This window comes from Triticum urartu, chromosome 6A (genome assembly GCF_056163025.1).
Source record: "Triticum urartu cultivar PI428250 chromosome 6A, HENAU_Tu73, whole genome shotgun sequence".
In the NCBI taxonomy this organism is placed as follows: domain Eukaryota; kingdom Viridiplantae; phylum Streptophyta; class Magnoliopsida; order Poales; family Poaceae; genus Triticum; species Triticum urartu.
Window position 1 is genome coordinate 25690244 of NC_141878.1, and position 20452 is coordinate 25710695.

The following is a 20452-nucleotide window of genomic DNA, read 5'->3' on the forward strand; positions in this document are numbered from 1 at the left end:
TAGAGACTGTGCACTCAAGGCGCCATGAGTCCGGCGCGCCACATATTCCTCACGAACTTGAAGTACACGAATGCTTCAAGAGTCTCCACAAGAACATACGTACTTTAGCCGGTACCTCTGTCCGCCATAGCGTTCTCCACGATCCCTCCTCCATGTGTGTACTCGAGGACCAGGTTGTGCCTTCCAACCATGCCTCTCGTCTTTGCCGTGTAGACACAAACATCTGGTATGACGATCTAACTGAAAACTAGCCACTTTTCTCGTCCGCCCAACCCCCAAAAATCTTGCATATTCATTGTGCATAGCGGGATGCTCATGATAGCCTTCACATCAAAGTGCATAAAAGTGTCTTACAGCTTCTCCTTATTCCATGTGTCCGAGGTCGAGTCAATTAGTTCAGAAACGACTTCAGGTGGGTTTGCTGCCATACATCCATAAGGTCTCATCATCTCCTCCCGGGGGAGCCAGTTGTCCTCCCAAATGTTGGTGTTGTCACCATTGCCAATGTGTCTGATCAGGCCTTGTTTCAAAGTGTCACACCCTTCAATGATAGCCCTCCAGATCTGGCTAGGGTGGTTCCCCAAAGTGGCATGAAGAATGGTCGTGTTGGGGTAGTAAATACTTTTGAGAATACGAGCACTCAATGACTGAGGGTCTTGTATCAAATGCAACTTATTTTTTTCATTTGCTCACCACTTATTTTGACTGACGCGCAAATGCATAGATCCTGCTCCCCTTTGCACACACTTCTGGCCCGGCCTATGTGCAGGGCCGCACACCCTTGTTTTTTGTTTCATTGTTTTTTGTTTTTTAGATTGTTAAAAAAAATTTGGTCTAAAAAAATCTAATTTTAAAAAATGTTCAAACAATTACAAATTTAAAATTTTTCTTCAATTTCGAATTTTTGCATGAATTTTCAAATAAATCGGAAATTTAAAAAATGTTCTGAGAATTGAAAAATGTTCATAAACACAAAACTACGTTCAAGGATTTAAAATATATTTTATATTTCAAAACACGTTCTCTAATTTAAAGAATCTTCCCAAATTCATTTTTTCACGAATTTTTAAAATGGTTCCGAAATTGCAGAAACTGTTTGTAAATTCAAAAATTGATCTTGAATTTCAAAATAGGTCCATCAGCCAAAAAACAATCAAAAATGAATTTTATCATGGATTTAATTTTTTTTTCAAAATTTCATAAAATAATCATAAGTATCAAAAAACAAATCGCAGTTTGAACATTTTAGAAAAGTATCATAAATATAAAAAATCACGAATTAAAAAAATGTGTTTGCCAGTTTGAAAATTGTTCATAAATTTGAAAAAATGGTTGCATTTTAAAAGCAAATATGAATTTGAAATGTTTTCTCAATTTTAAAAAATATATGAATTAAAAATTGTTCATGAATTTCAAAGCATTCATGAATTGAAAATTATTGATGATTTTCAAAAAATTTGATGCATTTTGGAAAAAGTTTGTCGATGAAGAAGAAAGAAGTAAAGTAAAAAACAAAAAAGAATAAAATAGAAAAGAGGATAAAAAAATGAAAAACACACACAAACAGACTAACGAGCCGACCCATTTGCATGGCCGGGGGGTGGGGGATGCGAGTTTGGTCGCTATCCCTCGACCTGCGTGGCGAATAGGATTCTCGCCGCCAGAATCAGTTAGCCCTTGGCCGGAATCTCTCCCTCGCAGTCCATACCCGACAACGACCTCCCAAATGCTGGACCTCGCCTAGTCCTCCAGCGGTCCAACCCTCGCACAATGCCATCATGCTTCGCCTCTAGACTTGGGCATCGCCATCTGGTCCATCGACGTTGGCGCGGCCACGGACTCCGGGGGTTGGAGGGGGGGTTGCTTGGTTGATCTGCATGTTGCTATACGGCGACCTGCGAGTGGTAAATGACTCTACTATCTTGCTCTCTCGTAGTCCGTCTGCTGCAATTTCTCTGCTCTGAACTCTGAAGGTTTTATTTTCTCTGTACTCTGAACTTTGTCGTCTGTCATCGAGACATATCTAACGAGCTTCTACTGATTATAGAGTTAAGTGTTAAGATTTAAGAAATGGGTACTTCTTGTAAAGAGTTCAGATTCTCTAGTTACAGTAGCTACTTAGCTGGTCAAACTTGTTACGAGCATTGGTCTTGAAAATTTTCATGTCAATTTGAGCACATGTTTGGCAGATATTGTCCAGTTATAATGGCAAAACCAAGTTTTTATTTCAAAAGTTCTAAAAAAATCCTGGTAAATGGTACATATTTCTAGTAGTAATCCGAGAAACTTTGAGCTTATTTGGACAAAATAATTAGGAAATAATGGCTATTTATATCCATTTTTTGATTCAAAAATTGATATTTTCCAAAATTTCTAGAAAAATCTTGTCAATATGACATGTTTCAGGTAGTAATTTGGGAAAATTTCAGTTTGTTTACATAAAAGGGTTATGAGATAATGTTTTTTTTTCAAACAGGTGTTTAGTTTTCTCGCTGTTAACTTTGAGCCTGCGCTCTATTTTCTTATTGGCTTCATGATTGATTAGGGACATACGTAACCATTATCTATACATGTCTTTCTTCAAGCTCTCAATCTGTGGCAATCCATCACTGTGGTACTACTTTGCGACTCAAGGAGGAACACTTGGGTTTGGCAAGGGGAGGCGAACGGATGCTTCTCAGCCAAATCAGCTTATAAACCCCTCTTCTTAACTACGTCCTCCTTGGATTTATCCAAAGCCATCTGGAACTCATGCGCACCACTTTGGTGCAAGTTCTTGTGGCTAGTCGTCTGGGAGAGTATTTGGACTAATGATAGGCTCGCCAAACAGGGACTACCCCATAATCCTGAGTGCAGAGGCCGGGAATGTGCAACGCCTTTTCTTGAGTGTGCCGTCGTCAACATCATTTGGGGCCAAATGTGACTATGTGCAAACCTGCAAAAGTTATCCCTTCTACCGATAATATACTATGGGCTACGATGGTAGTACTTCCTATAGTACTGCAAACAAAAAAATATAAATAAAAAGTAAAAACGCAAGAACAATTTTAACATGGTCCTTCTTACCTTCTCTTTTCACATTGAGAGGTGAGAGTATATATTAGACCTGAGCCGTTGATTTCATTAAGTTGTGGGTCTGAGTGTGTTCCTCCACCATCGTTTGAGTTTTGTTTACAAGAGGGATTCTCCTGGCTCCATTTCATCTCATAAAACAAAAACAACATCTGTAGCGCTCTGGTCGAGCCCAAAGTAGCTGACCGGAAGAGGCCAAGTTCATCATTATTAAAGACCGAACAAGAGTAAGTAAATGGATCTAAAGCTACATGCCATTGCAAATCAGTCTTTGCGGAGGAATCAGTTTTTATTGGCCGCAAGCAAACGACACCACTACCCACCAGTCGCGTCCAGTGGAAGGATTAGCCCCATGTGATCCTCATAAGCTATCCACACTCATGATCGAGTAGAGAAAGGTGGTGCAGCACCAATGCTGATTGCGCATCATTGCATAGGATCTTCCATTGTTTTTTTCTATTGACCTGAAACCGTAGAACAATCTTTCTATGGTTTTTTTAATTAAGATAACCAAAGATAAAAAAAGTACAAATGTTCCTAAATTAACCAATACCCTCTTTAGGAAAATAAAGCATCATATTAAAAAACTAAATTGACATCAATCCAATCTTTGATCCTGCTAGCTTTCTCTGGGTTTGCTCTGATCGGGTGATCGACGGACCTTCTGATAAATAGTGAGTCCATCCTTGGTGGTGCATCGGGGCAGATATGAAAATTTTATCATTTCTAACTGACCAGGTAGACCAACATGCCATGATGACAATGTCCAAAGCAATATCAGCTGGAAGTTATGTGCAAGCATTTTGTGTCTCATCCAAAGTTGATATGCCTCTGTTCTTGAGTGGGGTGATGAGGTCCCAACATTGGAGCGTGAAAGGGCAGTTCTAAAAAAGGTGTATTGAGGTTTCTTCTGTATTTTCATCGCAAAGAGCACAGTTGTAACTTTCTAGGTACATGGATTTTCCCACCAGATCTTCACCCAGGGAGTGTCTTCCTTATTCAAGAATTTGTGTAAGAATTTCATTAGCAATGCTTGATTGTGAATATTGATATCTAGCACTCCAAGACCCCCTTGGTTTGTCAGTTTGAGGACTTTATCCCATGCAATAAGTGCTTGAGCTTTCTCTTGTTCTCCATATTTCCTCCAGAAACAATGTCTGAAAACTGTATTGAGTTGGGTTATCACAGTGAGAGGAATCCTGAGGGTGCACATGAAGTAAAAAGGCAGACTAGTAAACACAGATTTGATGAGGATAAGCTTGTCTCCAGAAGATAGCATAGTAGCACAGCCCATCAATCTATTTTGCACTCTTTGTAGCAGTGGCATGAAATCTTTCACTTTGGGTTTGTAAAAATGCTTAAAGGAAGACCAAGATATGTATGTGGGAAATTACCAAGTGCATGCTCCACTTTCCCAAGATGCTCTTGGAACTTCTATAGACACGGCCCTGTAAACAGAACTCATTATGCAATGTCCAAATGCTCCACAAGCCACAAACACTAATGCTATTATAAACTCCCATTCGCTCGTGCTGTATCCGGCAACTAGAAGTATCATGTAAACAAACTGACATATTCATACCAACACTCTGGCAACAAAGTGCCAAATAATTTTTGCAACCATGCAGTCGACAAAAAGGTGTTGAATAGATTATCATGTGAATGGATTTTGTTATTTACATGCAGTCATGGAAAGACATGGATTTTTGTGTGTGATGGAGGGGGTGGGTGGTCATAGATATCCAAAGTGAGTCTTTCAGGGCTAAACAACAACCAAAACTAGTAATAACCTCATAAAAAGGACTTAACATAGTACCTATCAGATATAACTCCAATAACCAGATTGGCATATCATCATCAGAGGATCATTCTGGTACTATTGTTTGATTTTCAGTGCGAGTCTTCTTCACAGCATGGCCTAGATCATAGTTTTTCTGTTACCTAGCTCAGGCCTTCACAATCGGATCTTGGGATGGCACGACTGCATGTGTGTGAAGGCAACACCACTTAGATCGGGTCGATGTGGGATGGCACAGCCGTTTTGCCCGGTCCAAGCTGGTTTTTCATTTCAGTTGTTTTGACGTAAAAATAAAAAGGAGAAACAAAAAAGACTATGTTGCATTCGCAGCGCAAATACTTGTGTTCATCATGTGAGCTCATTGTCTTGTGTCAAAATGCTCGCGTAGAGTTCGGACATAGAGAGAGATTCTGACACGCTTAGTTGGGACTTCCTTCGGGACTCCCTCTAGCGGAAGGGGTTCGATGATCGATGGATCACTAGGATCATGCAATTAGTTACCAGCGGGGATACGGTCATTAACATCAATGTGGAGACAGGGGCCTTTTTTAAGCCCTGTAGAGGAGTGAGGCAGGGTGACCCAAGCTCCACCTTTTTGTTGAACCTCATGGTCGATAGACTGGCAGCCGTCATGAACGCAGCTAAAAGGGCCATCTACGAGGGCTCGTGCCTAATTTGATAGTAGGAGGTGGTGTCACGCACTTGTAGTATGTGGAAGACATCATCCTTATGGTGGAAGGAACTTCTTTGGATATTAACCTGAAGTTCCTTCTTATGTGCTTCCAAGAGATGTCGGGCTTGACGATGAATTTCGCCAAGAGTGAGGTTATCATGTTGGGCTACTCGGACCAGGAAGAGTGTGGCGTCGCCAACCGCCTCAACTGCCGTCTCGGGAGCTTACCCCTATCCTATCTCGGGGTCCCGGTTAGTGATTCCTTGGTGAGGATAATGGAATTACGACGTGGTAGTGGAAAGGGTGAGACATCGGGTTGACCCGTGGCAAGGGAGGCGGTTGAATAAGGCCGAAAAATCTAAGCCCATTACCTCCTCCCTTGCTAGCTTTCCGATGTTCATGGTGAGTATGTATTTGTTCCTCGAAGGGGACCATGCGAATATGGATAAATTCCAGTCCAGGTTCTCCTAGCAGGGACAGGCGGATAAGCAAAAATATCATATGGTGAAGTGGCAGGACATTTGCATGCCAAAGGACAAGGGGGGTTTGGGCATCACTTCCACTAGACGGATGAATCTATTCCTTATGACCAAATGGATTTAGCACGTCGTCCGAGGAGAAGGTGGCCTCTAGCTTGATCTTATCCGGGCTAAATACTTGTGAGGCCAATCCTTTTCTTGTTGTTTGACCTCCATAGGGTCTCAGTTCTGGTTGGCGATCCAATCTCTCAAACCGATTTTCCGCATGGGGGGGGGGGGGTTGTAGCGGTCAACAGAGGCACATGCACTTTAGTCTGGTTGGATTGTCGGTCAGGGAATAAACCCCTGCGGGCGCAGTTCCCCTTATTGTTTGCTATCCCGGAGCACCCAGCGATCTCGGTGGCGATGGAAGGACCAAGGGCGGAACCTCTCTTTCTGCAGGACCTTCGGCCCTCCTAAGGTTGCAGAGTGGCTTGAGCTGTCCTCCTTGGTGGCAAGCGTCAACCTCTTGACGGTCCCGGATGTGACGACGAGGAAGTTGGACCCCTCCGCCCTTTTCTCAACAAAATCACCCTACGATAGGCTTGCAGCAGGAGTGGGTCAAGATTAATTCAAAGACTTGTGGAAAGCTAAGTTGCCACCAAAGATTAAGGTTTTTATGTGGCAACTCATTAGGGGAAGGTTGCCATCGGGAGACCAAGTGCAAAAATGAAATGGGCCTGGAAATGGGCAATGCCTGCTTTGTGGAGTGGCGGAAAACCTGAACCACATTCTCTTTTATTGTGTGTCCGCCCAATTCATGTGGAGCTAGCTGCTTTTGGGAAGTTTGGGGCAATGATTGTTACCCAACCTCCTTCCCAGAGTGGCACCAACTGCTAAATAATTGCACTAGTCAGGTTCGCAAAATTGATGTGGATCAATTTTGGAACCTTGGCATGGACTCTTTGGTGTGATCGGAATAAGCTCATAATAGAACATATATTTCCTTCTAGGGCCACCGATTTGATTTAAAAACTCTGTTGGTTCTTGCACTTGTGGAAGCCTCTCTCCAAGCGTTGGGACAAGGTGGCCATTGACATATTGACAAGGAAGCACAAGGAGGTGGCGGCTAGACTTCTCATGATCATTTATCCCCCTTGAGGCCGCATGGTGCACTTATATTTGTGGGCTTGTTTGATGTTGGCCCCAGCTTGTACCATACTTTTTTCCTTTTCGTTTGTTTTTGTGGACCTCTATTTTTTGGTTAGATGTTGCTCGTTGGGTGTGCTTGCTTTATTTATAAAGCGGGGCGTGAAGCATTTTTGGGTATCACCCATCATTAGTGCTTAGCATTGGGATACAAAGCGCTAAAATGATTTTTTTATCACATTTATTTTTTATCCATTAGCGCCACGGAAGCGCCTTGCAATAGAGATGCTCTTACAACATCTCTAGCCGGTCCCTCAAAATCTCTTAAGAGTACAAATTTAGTTTTAGGGCCTAAACTGTACCTAACCGATACCTTATCCCCTTGAAATGTGTACAAGTTTTAGGGGCTATTTGGATTGCACCCATGCTGGCCTGCTAACGCATGGGCGAGCCAAAAAATCGGCGATGCTTTTCGCCGCCTGTAACTTGCCAACGCGTTGGCAAGAAAATGAACTAAAGAGCTCAGTCGAGCCTTGGCGAGCCAAATAAAGGGCTTCAATCCAAATGCTGCCCATCCAGATGGTCAAGGCCAATAAATTGGCTTGGCAGCCTCGGGCTCCCATCCGAACAGCCTCTTACTCCTCGTGTCGGCGGCCCTTTATATTCACTCTACCGGCTCTAGTTCTCGAGGAAAAAATCCCCTTCCCTAGCGGGCGCCTCTCTCCCCCAGTCGACCGTATCAACTCCGATGCGGTTGTCCATGCCTCTGTAGGCCACCATGTTCTACCGTAGTGGCTCCATAGCACCCACCGCTCCTTCGCTCACTTAGATTATGTCGCTGCCCTTTCCCGCGCCCATGGATTCAATATATCTACGTCTGTCGCCGGATTCAATGCACCTACACCCAGACACCATCTTATTTCTTCTGGGTACGTCGGAAACCAACCTACGCAGCCATCCGAAGCTCACTGCGCTGCCTCGTGGTATGTCTTCCTCGTCGTGCGACCGCCACAACATCCTCGTCCGACGATCGGTCAGGCTTGGCCCTCGCTCGTCAAATCGTCGGCGTGCCTGTGTAGATTATCAAGTGTGATGACTAATGGCGGCTGATGCTGCGTCGGGTCTCGAAGACGATAGAACATCCCTGATGGGTTTTTTTAATGTCAAATGGACCAAGTGAGTGCACTTGTGCTCATTGTTGGTTGATTCACCAAAAGTTTGTGCTCATTCTTTGCCTATTGTTATATAGAATGGTTGCAACTTTTGGTTGATGTGACCACAAGTGCAAGAGATAATCTCCGAAACATGTTACAAATTGGCTCTTTTAGCTTTGAGGTGCTGCCAACTAAACCGAAGAAGGATCCAGTGAAGCCAAACTTCACAACCCCTCCAAACTGAAGTAATATCGGTACTACTTTCATGTTCGGTGGAGTAGTTCCAAGCGTACAAGCAAAGTTGTTTTTTTATTTTAAATTATGTGGTCAACGTGTCTGGTGATCAACATGGCCGTAATTGATTAGTTAGGGTTCTAATTAAAAGAGTGCTACCCAGGATAGAGGTCCCCGTACAAGTTTGTTACTATTAGCTAGTTTAGTTTTTCTCTCTGAGATGTAAAAGGAGAGGATCTGCGTGTTAGGGCCTGTTTAGGACTGCTCCGCTTCACCAAAATCAGTTTTGCTCCACTAAATTCACTTTGGAGCAATTTTATCGAAAAGTTGTAGCACTACTAAAGAGGATGTTTGGCTTCCATCTAGCTTCAGCTTCAAGAATGGGAAATTTGGTGAAAGATCTATTTGATTGGTTGAGGGGGGAGAAACGAAGGGGTATCCACTTACTAGTTGCTGTGATGGGTAATTTCCACCCAACTCTAACTTCTAAAGTTTTTTGGAGCACCCCTGAAGAGCTTCTTCAAAAACTGGAAGTTGTACACCAGATTCTAGTTCTTTTGTGGAGCGGCATATCGTGGAGCTACCCCATTTGGCTTGTGTTTTCTAGAGCAGAGCTAGATTTTAAGGAGCAGAGTAGTCCCAAACAGGCTCTTAGTTTGGGTCAGGTCGGTTAGAGTATTTGCGGGCTTATGGCTGGTGGAGTCACCGATATAAAAGGAGGGCTCGTCTTGTAGGGGGGGGGGGGGGGTGACGCGGCCCTCTAGGTGTTCGTTTTATATATCTTGAATTTTTTCTGATTGAAGATTTCACTTGGCGAGAGACTTCTTGTGCGTGCATGGAGAATTTTCTAGCTATTGGCTTGAGGTCCGTCACCACTGGCGGATTGTGTGCTGGTTACGTCTACTATGGTGAGAGGTTCCTCGTGTGTCGAGGGATTATCCGTTGGTGGTCGTCACCCCATCTTCAGGTTACATGTGTTGTTCACGTAATTGAAAGATTTTATCATGGATCTTGGAGGAGTCCGTTGCATCGTAAAAGATCGGGCTGAATCAGTGGTGCGTCCGAGGTTGTGCCCCCATCATTGGTTTTGGGAAGAAGAATAAATTGATAAATAGATCAAGAGAGGTCTATTAGATGTTGGTGCAGTAGCTGATAGAGATGAGATTGAAGAGGACGCAATGTTCAAGTTTGAGGAGGGACAAAAGAAACAAGTATGCAAGCTAAAGAAAGTAACAGATGAGAGCAATAAGGAGATGGATAAAGTATTGATTGAACTTGTAGAAGCAGTCAACGAAGTTGTGTTTCTATTTAAGTGTGTAATTTGTCTTCTCGTTTCCAAGGGATTAGTGCTACTATTAGGAACTGGTAACGTATGTGCTCAAGATGTTGTCTAATAAGGTAATTGAGTAGTAAAGCTTTACCTCGATGGTCAAATGAATTTGTGTTACAAAATTGAGGAGTTAAGTTTAGGGGTTCGGCTAGGAATTACATTTTCTTCAGTGGAGCAAATACAAGGAGTTAAGGTATAAGGGGCCATGTAGCTGTCACACCTGCTCTTGACGTTTGAGTGTGTTTTTTAAGTCCCAAATTGAGACTATGTTGAGAAGCTAATGAGAAAATTCTAAATTCCCTCATCCCCTTTTCACTTGCTCCTCTCCTAATTTCCTCCCCAATCCCCCTCCTGCAGGCCTTCGATCCCCTTCCTAGAATCAAGGACGTTACAAATAAGGGCCTAAATTTTGAGGAGCAATGCTACAACTACATAAACTTACTTATAGATTTTAATTAACAAACAACCATTTATATGGGGCTCAAAAGTGGATACTCTGGAGAGGCAGAAGAATTTTTGCTGCTACAGATTGTAACTTGGACGGCGACTACTCCTACAGGGTAGCAAAGAATCTCAATGTTTCAAGACTTGTGTGTGAAGCCGAGGAGTCCTTGCCTCTCGTTGAGTAGGGGCTAAACTTAACAATGATCAGCTGTCATCACCATTGATGGCTAGAATGGATATCAGAGAACAGAAGAAATATTGTGTGAAAAGGGCTATGTGTTTGCCATCCTGAGACCTGCCATTCCTAGAGAATCCTTAAAAAACTATATTACTTCTTAATCATCTAACAAGCTAGAGTTTTGAATGAGAAAACTCGGTACCAGAATGATCGAATAGCAGGAGGTACTACTAATATGCTATATATGCATCCAATGCAAACCTCCTGCTCTTTGTAGCAACTTGCATTTGGTTTGGCTCCCATGAAATCGCACTGATGCATATGCCATTTTATAACCACTGGATCCAGCCTTTCCTATTGATGGACATGGTTGTGATCGATCTAAACCACAGTCAAGTCAAGCTTTAAGGTTCTCATGTACCGTCTACTCTAAATGTTAGATCTAACTAACTTATCATGTAAGGTCTGCTCTACATGTTTGACCTACCTCTGCATGAACATGGTTCGGGTCGGTCTTAAACATGGCCGAGTATAGAGCAATAAGTAAGTTTCCACGTACTGACTACCTTAAAGTTTATACCTACCTGTGAACTGCCCTCGGTTGGTAGTTATGTAGTAATAGTAGTACCATTTTGTCATAAATCTGTGTGTTTTTATTTCTGAACCCTTTGATCGCTTATAAATTTCTATCGTGAACTTCTCTTGCCAGGAACACCATGCAAGTGCAACCAAGGTGTAGATCATGTAGTTACAACAATTGCAAGTCCCACATTACCACTACTAATAGGTATATATCTTCAGCTGAAACAATGGGCGCCTATGTACATTTCATTCTAACATAATCGAGGATTTCCAAATGATGATCAATCAAAAAATCACATTGACAAAGTTCTGTCAGTGCATATAAGCATCAAATATCCTATCACCCAATAGTTTACAGATAACCTCCAAGCAATAATGAAATCAAGAATATAATAATGAGGTTCAAGTGCTTTGTTTCAACAAAGGATGGTAACAGTTACAAACTCCGGAAAGTATCTCATACACCATTTTCAAGCGGCAGTTCGGGACAGTCTCATCAGAAATGTCAACACACCTGCAAAAAAGGGCAGCACAAACTAACACAATCTGACAACGGTACAATTAAAGTGTGAAGGGAAAAGCTAAACTAGGACACAATGTAGCAGTTCACACACCCACGGGTTAGCATCTAGTAGGAAAGGAGTCATTGCTTGCCTCGCGTCTTCGCCCTGCTCTACTCAGCATTTTTGTGTTCATTTCAAATCCCATGTTGACTCTATCATGATATCCGTGTATCGATGTAATGACATACCATCATTTCAGTAATATAGTTTAAATGAAACATAGAGTAGTTCACCTGAGGCATCACATGCAAGTTATTCTTATTTGATCATTTGCTAAATAATATGTATTAAGTTGAGTTCCTACTTTATGGCTCGTTCAATTTCCTGAAGTAATTTCAGTAATCAGTTTACATGCATGCCACACCAAGACCGTCACGGATATTGAAGCAAAGCATGACCACAAGGCATTGTTAACATTAATTCTATAATTGGATTATCTGAAATCAACTAAATGGTTTCTATGATATAATGAAGAGCACAGTTAACATGCCTATAAATCTGATATGATTATACATATGTATTTCTAACCCATTTTTAAATAAAAGCAATCATATATTTTAACTCTATATATAATTGGTGGCCATAGTTTAGCTTAAGTACTGTTATGAACAATACACATCTTTTTGTATCAGTTGTCTTTTCTAGGGACTTGTATATATTTCTATTATTTTCATATATCTATCTACTAGTAAACGTGCACGTGCAATGCACAAGTAAAACCTAAATGAAATTATATCATTCACCTAGTTAGGTAACAATTATACAAAATCAGCAAAAAATCCCTAAATAGGAAAGGTGCCTTGTAATCTTAGTTGAACAGCTTCATAGCAAGATTTAGATAAATTTATGTGTGTTCTCACGTATTCAAATGCCAGAAACATCAGTCAAGTAACAGACAATCAAGTAACAATAGAGAAAATTTACTTCAGTGAAGTAACAAATGATAGAAGATTAATAATCTTTTCCAGAGAAAATACACATGATCTCCCCTACTTGAGCCGATGAAACAAAGCAAGAAGCCATCCTTTACGAGCATGAATCCTTGGTTGTCACCAATGAGCCTGCAATATCAATCAACCACATTGTAAAATCTAGCAAAGTTTCAAACAAGAAAAGAATTGGAACTCTGAATAGATCATGCTATCTAAATCCTTATTCTACGGAGTAGAGGTTACAAGAGATGTCATCGGCAGCAAAGACAGAGGGAGATGGATGTTATCAGCAGCCTTGTGAGTCACCATGGTCTTGCTGCTGTTGTTTACTTTTAGCACCTCATGGCTCCCACCACCAGCACACGCCTCATCCCATAGAATGAAACCATAGAGATAGTTGTTCAATATAACTTATCATGTGGACGAAGTAAACCTTGTTTGCTCCAATTATTACCTTTCAGTAGCAACCCACAGCTGGAATCCAAATCCCCGGCTTTTCACCAATGCTTCCTCAAAACCCTCAACAATCTGGAAATGGGACCCGATTAAAGAATGTTTATGAGCGCTTAAATGCATAATTTATTATGAAAGAGAAGCCCCCACTAGGGTATAAATGCAGAATTAGAAGTACACGCATCATTTTATATACTCCCGAATTAGTTGTCCTAGATTTGTCTAGATACGGATGTATCGACACGTTTTAGCTAAGACATGTTTTAGTGTTAGATACGAACATCAAATCTAAGATAAAATGCATCCCATGGGGTAAGGCAACAAGCTTATTGCATATTTGAAAACATCAACTCAAAATCCCTTTACCCCATCAGGCCCATTATTGTAGCTTGTACGTAGAGGTATTCCAATCCTTAGAAACTTCCCATGATACGGAAACACCCAACCATGGGGTTTCTTAGCAGTCTGACCAGGCCAGATAGCACCCTGGAGCAGTATATCATTGATTAGACGCCAATGGTACTGAATGCAAGTTTTCTGGAACAGGGACCGAGAGACCAGGAAAGTTTAACCAATACCCAATGGTTCTGAAACCTGTACTACCGATATTCAGGATGTCATAATCTGAATGGATCAAACATAAATATAATTCTTAGCCCTCAAAATATGTGGTGCTACACCGAAATCACTTACCATGATGACAACGTTTTTCTGTTTAACTGAAGCACTAAACAGAATAAAACTGCAGTGACTTTTGACTGAAAAGATGGAACAGAGGAGGTCATACCAGCTAGCGCCTAAATGAACGTTTAATGTTCATGCAGTTGTTGTTGAACCAATCCCAGTAGTCCCTGAGGTTCACCCTAGCGGCATCGCTGTGACAGTACTCGCACTCGCTTCCCTGGATGACGTGTTAGCAGTGCAAATCATATAGAGGCTTACCAGTTGTGCTGAAATGTGCAATAGTGCACAACCTTGCTATTTCGGTGCGAATACAATGACAATGTTTTCAATGCTTGACATGTTAATAACCAAAAGATGAAAGCAATGGTATTCCTGCCCCGCTTTGCAGATTTGCAGCAATTAATTGACAAATTAGATAATTTATGCACTCCTAGCCCGGCCAGATCAGGTACACATTAGAGAATTTAAGTACTGGCCATCACATGTTAGACCAAATACATTTGTAGTTAGACCAAGTACAGGTTTTAAAAAAAGTACATTTGTAAGATGCAAGCTATAAACAGAAGCATGTTCCAAAATTGGATTGAGTAATCCGAGAGAAAATATATAAATGTATCTACCTAAGCATAAACTAAACATGAGGTGAACACATATAAAGATTCATAAGATGAACAAATGTATGTAAGTGAAATTATGATAGTTTAGGTTAATTGAACTGAACTTCTGCCATAGTTCAGATAAACTGAGCTTGAGCCGAAAAAGAGCACTTGAGCTGTGGCCACGCTCGTATCTCGAGCTGTGATTTGTAGGAGCCTCTTTAACTGAGAATTCTTACAAAATAAAATACACATGATAGATGTGCATACAGATACTCCCTCCGGTCCTCTTTGCTTTGCGTCTAAGAAAAAAATGGTTTTTCCCGCAACGCTCTGCGCATTGGTAAAATTTGGCCATTCTTTCCAACTGTGCCCCTACATGCATGCGCACCCGCTATAACTCCGAGCTCTCTTTCCAATGGCTTTTGCATCTTCCCAAGGCAAGGCAGAGGAGATATGCGCATGCGGAGTTGAGGAGAGGGATAGATTCGCATGCACAGAGATGGAAACAGAGAGGAGTCGTGCACGAGAATATAGGCATGCGGCAAGCGCAGCCAATCGTTTGCATGCGCAGTAACTAATCCAGGGGTAAAGTCGTCCGATTTTAAGCGATTCGTTATCTCCTTGGTATCCGGGTTGCATCTAATACAAAAGGACCGGAAGGAGTACATACAGACACCGAGAATGAGTACAGTAGCCTGACATACAGTACGGCGGCCAGTGGAGCACGACGTGCCGCTGCGCATGTAGCACCCTGGCACGCACGAGCTCGGACATGACCGGTTCCCGCGCGCGGCGCTGTGCGTCTAGGAGGAGAACGCACCAGCGGTGGTGGTTGCAGCCGGAGGTCGCCCCCGACGGCGTAGGCTACAGCAGGCGTGGCGACTTCACGGTTTGACCACGAATCGAGCGTGGTGCCAGCCGGATTCACGGTGGGCATAATACCCGATGCCTGAAGCCCGAGCCCGTATTACCTGAGCACTATATCAGGAAGCAGTTTTAGAAACCCGAATTTTATTTGGGTAATTCGGGTAAAAGGCCACGGCACCCGAATTATCCGAATAACCCGAATATTTTTCCAGTCAATTAAAAATCCCGTCGAATAAGGCCCAAAACCACTTAGCTAGTCGCTAGCCCTCCCGCAAGACCTAGATCGAGCGTCGTCCGGCTCATACCCCCCACCCCAACCCCTCGATCGATTCCGCCTCCGACTCCTGCAAAATCTAGAGCGAGCGTCTCTTGCTCCGACTTGTCCCCTTCTCCTCACACCTGTGCGTCGTCAGGTTCGCCAACGACCACGACCTCGCATGGTCGCCGCTCGGCACAGGAGAACCACAAGCCACTCGACGGGCCTTCCCTTGCACCGCCGCTACTGTCCTCCACCATCTCATGTCCGCTCCCGACCAGCCTGTTGGCTGCAGCATAGCTGCTTCTCCGTGCGCACTAGCTCCGGCCTTTGTTCGTCCTCCTACACAAGGTCCAGCCAGCAAGCTCGGTCGCATCTGCAGGTGCCACCCCACTTTGCCTGACAACCTCCTGCTCCAGCCAGCCTCTAGTCCTGCACGTCGGCCCCTACACCATGGCTTCTCTGCTTGTGGGCTATATTTCAGGTAATTCGGGATTACCCGAACCAGAACCCGATTTTCCGGGTACCCGAATTGTCGGGTATCAAAAAAAATTGGACAAATTTCGGGTATCAGTTTTGAAAACACAAACTTTTAATAACCCGAAATTTCGGGTAAACCCAAGCGCCCAGCATGAGTCCGTATCGAGCCCGACGACCACGAATCGAGCGCCGTGCCGGATCGAGTCCAGAGTGCAGCCGCTGTCATCAAGCCAACCGCATCCACGCGCTGCCGCCACCGCCGTCATCAAGCCATCCGCACCCACGCGCTATCACCGCCGCCGCCGCTGTCATCGAGCCATCAGCATTCAACGCACAGGAAGGGTGCTGCACATCAATGCGATTTGAGTAGAATCGATCTGCAAACCAGGGTGATGCGCGAAGATCCGTGGGGATCACGGGACGCGGAGTTTATGGTGATTGGCAGACCACCACGTCTGCTCGGCAGAACATTTCATCTGAGCCATTGATCTGGTGGTAGACTTTGGTGTAATATGGACAATACGATGTGTTTAAGTTCATCTAATCGAAGGTTGTAGCTCATCTCGGGTACAGTTTGTTGTGTGACCTTAGATAAATGTATGTTAGTAGTGGAGATACTTGGTCATATCCTACCTTTTCTAACGGATGCCCCGGATCACACTCCAATGCAGAGATTCTGTGGGTTCAGGTTGAATAGTGACTCAGCTGCAGCATGACAAGTTCGTCATGCAACAGTTCTGACTGCTGACTCCTAGCAGCGCCCACCATTTGTCATCTCCATTGGTGACTAGACTACAAGTCGATGAGTTGTGCACTCAACCAAGACAGTGTACAAAGGTGTACGTGTTCACCATCCTGAGACCTACCATTCCAAGAGGGTCCTAAATCAGGAACAATATTACTTTCTCAATCATCTAACAAGCTAGAGTTTCAAGAAGAGAGAACCTAGTACTAGAACTTTGAATAGCACGAGGTACTCCTAATCTGCCACATGTGCATCCAATACCAACCTCCTGTCTTTTTAGCACCTTGCATTTGCATTGGCTCCTAGGTAACCAGAACGATGCATAGGCCATTTTTATAGCCTCTGGATCATGAATTTCCTCTTCATGGAAATAGTTGGGATCGATGTTAACCATGTTCAAGTATGGAGCTATAAAGCATTCATTTACTATCTGATCTGAATTTTAGACCTACCTCTTTACCCATGTGGTGTTAACTTTTAGTTACCCATTAAAGTTCATAGAAAATAGTTTCTGCCATTAATGAATCATCTTGTTGAACCATCTCTATTTACATTAAAATTGACTTCGAATGCAACATATGATTGTTAGGCCACATCATTCTTATATGGGAAAGATTACAAATATCGTCTGTTGGAATGTCTTTTAGTCATCCCATATGAGCCCAAATTAAGCAAGGCATGTTAGTCTCATATTTTACAGTAAAATTCATAATCCTTTCTTCTGATCTCGTTTGTCCTAGTCGATCAGTTCAAGAATCCCCAAGAAGTGATGATCATGAGACTCAACGTTATAACACAATAGTTGGCAGTGCCTCTCTATGTAAAATTTGGCTGATTATGTTAGAAAGTTAGGTCAATATAGACACTCTACGAGATGCACTCGAGAAGTAATTCAGAGCCACTTCATGTTTTGCTTGCTTCACCGATGGGCTGGATCAGACTTTGGCACAACACTGTAAAGTTTCCTAAGGTGAATGGAAAGGTATTCGTGAAGTGCATACACCCTCGCAAGGAAACTGCGTTACACCTCACCGAATGATATGCCATCGCTAGCAGCCCACTAGATTAATATTCGCCTGAACCAAGAACCTGCCCTGAAAATGACATTGCTGAATCTAGATGACGGGGCGCCAACCAGTTTGGCCTTTTTATGGGCTGGTATGATGTGGGCATGTGGCAGGTCCAAAACAGAGCAAAATCTTGACAAGAACAAGCTGCAACGTATGGATCCAGTTATCTACCTGAAGTGTGTGGGGGATATCTACCCGCTATAAATTGACAAGAAATTTCTTTTATTTTTTGTCGGCAAACCCAAGAAATTGCATGGAAGTTCTGATTAGTACTAGTAACTTGGTCCCATTCATTCTTCTGCACAGAAAATCCAGTCTATGCAGCAGTAGTACAATTTAGAATAGAGACGGCAGAGCAAACGTTTGTGTGTTTTTATTTTCTGATTTTTTTTGTTCTTTTTGCATGTGTGAACGTAACCAGCAATCATGTGTAAATTAGTGCAAAACGTTTTTTTTTCAGATAAACCAAGGCACATTCGTGTAGATGGTTGAATCAGAAACATTGCCCCCAATATGATCGATTAGTTACAACAACATAGTAAGGCCAACATTATTACACTACTATTAGGTATACATCTTTAGCGAAACAGTGGGTCTATATCTATTCAATTCCAATATAATCCAGGATTCTCGCATGAATAATCGAAAACCACATCAACATCCCATGTGTTCCCAAAAGATTTTCAGGCAGTTTCCTCACGAGAACAAAAAACGAAATATGTCATGTGGTACAAAGTGCTTTCAGTGGAAGATAGTAACCGTTACAAGCCCAGTAAGAGCATGTACTACTACAGTATGCGCTGGACTGATGCCCTAGCCCTACATGTCGGGTGCCCTGCTGCCGTGGAGAAAAAAAAGTGAAAAGATGGGTGCTTGCATAGGCGAACTGGATCCTGCAGGAGAGGCAGGAGCTTCAGGAGAAAAGGAGAACAAAGAGGCAAAAGTGTTGGTTTAAAGTGGATGAGATGAGAAGTTATCGGCTTGGGAGAAAAAGATGGGGAGAGAGAAGACACATGAGGGGACCATAAATGGGTTGGGTAAATATGTCACATATCTACTCCTACGTGGAACCTCGGGCTTCACTATACTAGTGCCACCATAATTCATGCCCTAAAGCACGCGTACTACATTTTTTCAGTCTCGCCAGAAAGTCGCCACAGCGGAGCGAGTAGCGATACAATTAAAAAGCAAGAACGGCAAAGAGCTAAACTTGAGTGTGATGCAGTTGTTCACACACAGGAACAGGACGCTACATTTGGTGGCGTAGTACAAAATGGCAATGTACTTCCCTTTTCAATGTTGTAACTGTTTACAACACAGTGGCCGGGGTACCCCAATCTTTTCGGGGGAATAAAGGTTTGAATTAGCCATACTACCAACTAAGTTTTGTGCATCCAATATTATCATGTGTATATTAGTTCATTAGAAAATATAAAGGCCTAGTTAACATTGTGTTTGAACATAGAATATGATTTCTACTCCTTCGATCAACCGTGATGTTGCAACACCTGGGATGACTAGTGAAAAATACTCTACGACTATTAATTCGATATAAAACAATCGGTAGGATTAAAAAATGAATCGGTCTTGGACCGATTATCACAATTGCAAGTTATTCCTCATAGACAAGCCACATCGCACATATTTGCAACGATGCTAACACGGTATTGCATGAAAAATAACACAACGCTGAGTGTGGAAAAACTGTCAGGGAGCCACTAACACAGCAAGGCCCTTGCATATATTTGCAACAAAACTAACACTTCAGGTCGGTTTAGAGTGATGCCTCCACTGAGAGGGACTTTCGAGGAAAAACTGTCAGGCGCCGATTGGATTAGCGTTTCTGCTCGTTTCTGGCCGGTTTAGGATACAGAGCTCATCCGGTCGTCTGCATTTCATGCAGGAATCAAGTGTTGACTGGTCATTTACACCAGTAAAATGAATACAGGTGTAAAAACTTACACCCATTCCAAGCACGTAGAGGGGCCAGTTGTTATTGACCATTGGAGGCCTCTGGGTGCTGAAGAGTGGAAACTGAATTTTGATGCTTCCTTTATTAATGTGACCAGCCAAGGTAGTGCAGGTGTGATTGTCGGGGTTGGGCGCGTTGCAGTGGCTGTATGTCGGTGGTCGCCAAGCTGCAACGGACCAGAGGAATCTGAAGCTTTGGCCATTCTATCGGGCCTGGCGGAGCTAAGAAAATTCTGTACTGGCCCTCCGTGTGTTGAAACTGATTGTGCCTCTGTTGCTGCTTTGCTTGACCCAAAAGTGAAGAAGTTAGCGTTCTTCTCTGTCATTGCTGATTTGAGAGAGTTCAGCTGATGGGTGCATTCCAAGATGTCTCAATTATAGTAGCCGGAAACGGGGAACGATGGACCGTCCCTCGATCGGGATTCATGGTCTTGGAATCAGATTCGGGAACGAGGATCGATTTGGTAAGATTCGATGCGGATTCGGCGTTTCCACAGCCGGATCATTGATTCAGATTCGTCGACTCGGCAGTCCTGGTTCGTGAATCGATTGGGTAAGCAAAAAAGTCAGCCAAATCAATCACCAACTCCTCGTTTTACTCTCTGTCTCGATCTTCTCCACTCCCCCAAAAGGCTGCTAATAAATTTCATTGGGAAACAGATGATTTATGGATCAACGACACAGCCCAGCCAATTCTTGTATAAGTACTCCCTTGTCCCTCTCCCTCCCAGTCCCAGCCAGTTGCTCCCTGCATCTAGTG